This window comes from Thalassophryne amazonica, chromosome 1 (assembly GCF_902500255.1).
Source record: "Thalassophryne amazonica chromosome 1, fThaAma1.1, whole genome shotgun sequence".
Lineage (NCBI taxonomy): Eukaryota > Metazoa > Chordata > Actinopteri > Batrachoidiformes > Batrachoididae > Thalassophryne > Thalassophryne amazonica.
The window spans coordinates 38,565,667-38,570,778 of NC_047103.1; the positions used below are offsets into that span (position 1 = coordinate 38,565,667).

At 43.7% G+C, this 5,112-nt stretch overlaps 1 long non-coding RNA gene across 1 annotated transcript; it reads left to right on the forward strand.

The window, feature by feature from the left end:
- Nucleotides 1–2,627: 2,627 nt before the first annotated feature.
- LOC117519263 lies at nt 2,628–4,734 on the forward strand. Its single transcript, XR_004563231.1, has 3 exons — nt 2,628–2,698; nt 4,494–4,498; nt 4,720–4,734. It is a non-coding gene; the product is annotated as an uncharacterized LOC117519263 (long non-coding RNA).
- The last annotated feature ends 378 nt before the right edge of the window (nt 4,735–5,112 follow it).

Genomic DNA, 5,112 nt, shown 5'->3' on the forward strand with positions numbered 1-5,112 from the left:
TGAACCATCCCTTAGTTATGCTGCTATAGACTTAGACTGCTGGGGGGTTCCCATGATGCACTGAGTGTTTCTTTCTCTTTTTGCTCTGTATGCACCACTCTGCATTTAATCATTAGTGATTGATCTCTGCTCCCCTCCACAGCATGTCTTTTTCCTGGTTCTCTCCCTCAGCCCCAACCAGTCCAGCAGAAGACTGCCCCTCCCTGAGCCTGGTTCTGCTGGAGGTTTCTTCCTGTTAAAAGGGAGTTTTTCCTTCCCACTGTCGCCAAGTGCTTGCTCACAGGGGGTCGTTTTGACCGTTGGGGTTTTTACGTAATTATTGTATGGCCTTGCCTTACAATATAAAGCGCCTTGGGGCAACTGTTTGTTGTGATTTGGCGCTATATAAATAAAATTGATTGATTGATTGATGTGGAGAATATCAAACACAAAATACATTTACTGAGCACAGAATATATTTGCTCTGTCAGCGAGAAAGGTGCATATGAGCCAGCACATTCCCTTTTCCAATGGCCACATACATACCAAGTGTATAAGCTCATGCACAAATTAATCAGATTATATGAACAAATATGTTCAGCAAGCAATTAGATTTTGTCACAGTAGTTTTTTTGTGTTCTCCAGAGGACTTTGAACACTTACATTTGCAAACCTTGGAATGTGGGTCCCTGTGGTCACATTAGCAACGAGGGACAGCACACAACAGAGACATTAGTTACAAATGATGGAAACAAGCAGTTGACTTTGTTGCTTGATGGGCATTCCCACGGCATGCACGCTAACATCTCCGTGCAATGTCTTATAAATCACTTCAGAGGTGTTATGTGGTTATAAAACAACATTTTTAAATTTAGAAGTCTTTATTTCTTGTTAATGTTTACAAACTATATGCGAAACATTTTAGATTTATACAGAAATACAGTCGTTTCACAGCGTATTCTACCATCTTGGATTATTTTGTTTGAGCGAACAACCATCTGACATCACGCTGCCTATTCACTCGGATTGGCAGTCGCCGTGTCGCATCGCTCAGCATTAGCATAAAATAAACTTCCGGTTATTCTGGCCACACCTAGCTGGTGGCAGAGCGACCCTTGTCACTTGCCACTGCAAGATGCCAACTCTGACTGAAAATGAATGGCAAGTGGTCGCTTTGTCTCTGTTGTTTGATGGCAGCAAGAGACAACCCATTGTGGCTCAAGGACAAATCTAACCACATTAGCTAAAAATCAAATATCATAGCGCAAGCCCAATGCGCATTTGTATCACATTATCATTTAGTGTATGGCTGTCTTAAGTTAAAACAGTTGTTTCCGAAACTCAATGATTATTAACTTGTAAGTAAAACTCAAAACACTACGTCAGTGACATCTAGTTAGGAACTCCAAGCTTCACCATGATTAATTACCATCATGGAAAAACTGTAGAGACTTTTTTATGGGTTCATGGTTTGTGGGGAAAAAAGTAATATCTTAAACCGTGAAATATCAAGAGCCCCATTATTACCATGGAAATAACAGGATGAACACAGCATTCAGAAACGTCTGTTTTGTAATGCCAGTCACGGTAACCAGAACATCAGACAGGGAGCAGAGATGGGTCAGCAACATGTTTGTCTGGCGAAGTAAATTGATCACAGTGTGGGTGTCACAAAGCCGGTGTTATGTCTTTGGAGCCACAGAAAGGGTCATTGTTATGTTGTGAATACATGAATAAAGATGCAACGCTTATTCCATGGTTCATTTTCGACCCTGAAAGCATCAGTGCAGACTGTAAACATGCCCGGTCCTGCGCCTGAGCCTCAAACATACAGGAATTACGAAGGGTAAAACTTAAAATGTGCTGCTACACTGATACCCGCAGACACCATTCAACCACACAGGCATAATTAATACTTTATTCCTCTGCACTCGGCTTCATGAGGAGCAGATGCAGGCAAGATGACCTGGGATTGGGAAACCACATTTGAGGAGGCAGCATGGAAGCGCGGTATCATGTTTACTTTCATAAAAATGGCAATCCCCCCCAATCGCCCCCCTCCCCACGCCCACTCTCCACCTAGCAATTAAATCCAGTTAAAGATTATGTGGCTCTCAGCTGCATCCCGGTCTTCACAGGAGGCTCAGCCTCCAGCCTGGACTGATAATAAGGTCTGCAGTGTTTCAGCCATTCATTTGATAAAGTGCTTTTCACCTTACAGCTTTCATTATCCACACACTAGAAAGTGTGTGTGCACGCGAGCATGTGTGTGTGTGTTATCTCTCTGCCTTTGGCTTGGACTGATGGGTCAGTCACAACAGGATTTTAGCAGCAAGGTTTCGCAGTTGGATCCAATTTGTTTCAGGCTAGCTCACGTAGCTAGCTGACCAAGGCAGGGCTAAACACAAACTGTCAAAGCAAATTATTAGAGGGAATATTTTGTGATCTTCAGTATACCAACCTGAAGAGCAGTTGGGCTCGACCAACTGCTCTACAAGCAAGGTTGGGTAGGATTACTTTGAAATGTAATCCAAAAGTAATCAGATTACAAGTAATCCAAATGCACATACATGCATACATGTAATCCACATGTATTCTTTCAAAGTAATCCTACCCAACCTTGTCTACAAGTTGGTAGAGCAGTTGGAGTGGAGACTGTGCCAACTTGTAGCCATACATGATGCACTATATATATATATATATATATATATATATATACGTGGTCTATTAGATAATAAACCGACCCTTTTATTTATTTTTTTAACTATATGGATTTGAATGACGTGCGATTACACCAATCATGCTTGAACCCTCGTGTGCATGCGTGAGTTTTTTCACGTGTGTCGGTGACATCATTTCCCTGTGGGCAGGCCTTGAGTGAGATGTGGTCCCGCCCTCTCCGCTGAATTCCTTTGTTTCACACGCTGCTCGAGACGGCACGCGTTGCTTTATCAACATTTTTTCTGGACCTGTGAGGAATATCCGAGTGGACACTATTCGAGAAATTAAGCTGGTTTTCGGTGAAAAGTTTAACGGCTGATGAGAGATTATGGGGTGTTTCTGTCGGTGTAAGGACTTCCCACGCAGCGGGACGTTGTGCAGCGCTTCCAGGCGCCGTCGTTGGCCTGTTTCGACCTGAAAACATCCTAATTTAAGGCTTAATTCACCCAGGACGTCGTGAGAGAACAGAGAAGATTCAGAAGAGGCCGGCATGAGGACTTTATGCGGACATTCCACTGTTTAAGGACATTTTGTAATGAAAGACGTGCTCGCAAATTCGCCGAGTCGTTTCCGTGACGACTCGGCAAATCTATGTGCGCCGCAATAGGAAAAACACCTCCGTTGAAAACCATTTGTAAAATTCAGGCGGCTTTTGATGGCTTTCAACAAGTGAATAACTGAGAAATTGTTTAACAGCTTGGGCATGTTCCAACTTGCCCGTTAAGGTTTCCAACGGAGGTGTTTTTCCTATCGCGACTCTGCCTGCACGTTCTTTCATTACAAAATGTCCGTTAACAATGGAATGTCCGAATAAACTCCTCATGCCGACTTCTTCTGAAAGTTCTCTGTTCACTGACGACTTCCTGGATCAACAGAGCCTGAAATGTGGACGTTTTCAACTTGAAACGGTGAGACGCTGCCGCCTCGAAGCGCAGATCACCGTCAGGCGCCGTGGGCCGTCCTTAAAGCGACAGTTACAGACCAAAATCTCTCATCAGCCGTTAAAATTTTTACCGAAAACCAGCTGAATTTATCGAATGGTGTCCACTCAGTTGTGCCTTACAGTTTTGAAAAAAATTTTATCAAACAAAGCAGCAGTCTCTGAGCCATTCCTAAACAATGAAAAAACGACGAGAGGGTGGGCCAATCCTCACTCAAAGACTGCCCACAGGCGAATGACGTAACCGACAGGCGTGAAAAAACTCTCGCATGCCCACGAGGGTTCAAGCATGTCTGATGTAATCACACGTGATTCAAATCCATATGGTTTTGTTGGGAAAGTGTAGTGACACGGACCCACAACAGGGGGCGTAAATGAACGGACAATGAAAGAGTCGAATATGAACAATTTACTGTTGTGAAAGGGCACAACCAAAACACAGGGGAATACAGAATTTATGAAAACAGTCAATCCACAAAGGTGACGTGTGGGCAGGCTCGAGGATAGAAGACGTCTGTCCTGAGAAGAACCGGAACCACACGATTTCCTCTGCCACCGAACCCGGAGAATACTGGAGCCGCCAAGTCCCGAGTCCCCAGGTGGCCACCGTCTCCGAATGTCGGATCTGGTACTGCTGGCGAGGAGCAAAAACAGTAAGACGTGGGTGCGTGCACACCCAGTAACAACAATGGTGGAGATTCCACCTCCACCTCTAATACACACTTGTGCAGCTCCTGTCTAACCACTTATCTGGTTGGGATGTGAAGCGAAGCCGTCGCTGAATACACCAAACGCCAATCTCACAGATAAGGCACACCACAGGAAAGCGGCTGCAAAAAGAGTTCAGACTAAGACACAGTTTAGATTACAGCAGAGAATATTACCTTCACTGGTAGATGATATCTCGGCAACGAGGTGGAGATGACGTCCGTTTTTTATGGAGTGGAATGATGTAGTGAAGATGGATGACAGCTGGCATGAGATAATGAGTGACCGCTGTCACCCCCGGCTGTGTCCGCACTTCAGGCACGGCGCCCTCTGGTATATATATATATATGTACGTATGTATCTATATACAGATTGCTTTGAAACATACGTAGGGCCAGCAAAACAAATTTAGGATGGAAAAAAAAAGAGAAAACAAAATATTGTCCAGGAAATATGCTATATGTCAGTGTTTAAATGTAATCAATACTGTTTAATTCATTGTTTAAGCCTTCAACTCCCCAAGCTGGGCAGCACAGGCCCCTCCTGCTGCAGCCTTCACCCACTTTGCCTCAATTCAGATTACGGACTGCTTCAAATTTAGTGCACATAAACAATGTCAAATGTATATGTGCTGTCTTTAATTCTGATGTGTGCCATTATTACGTTCAACTAGTAATAATTGTGGATTAATTGCTGTATTTTGTCTGAGGTAATTGGAGTGTAAACATAATTTCGTTGTTGTTGCACTCGTGTAATGACAATGA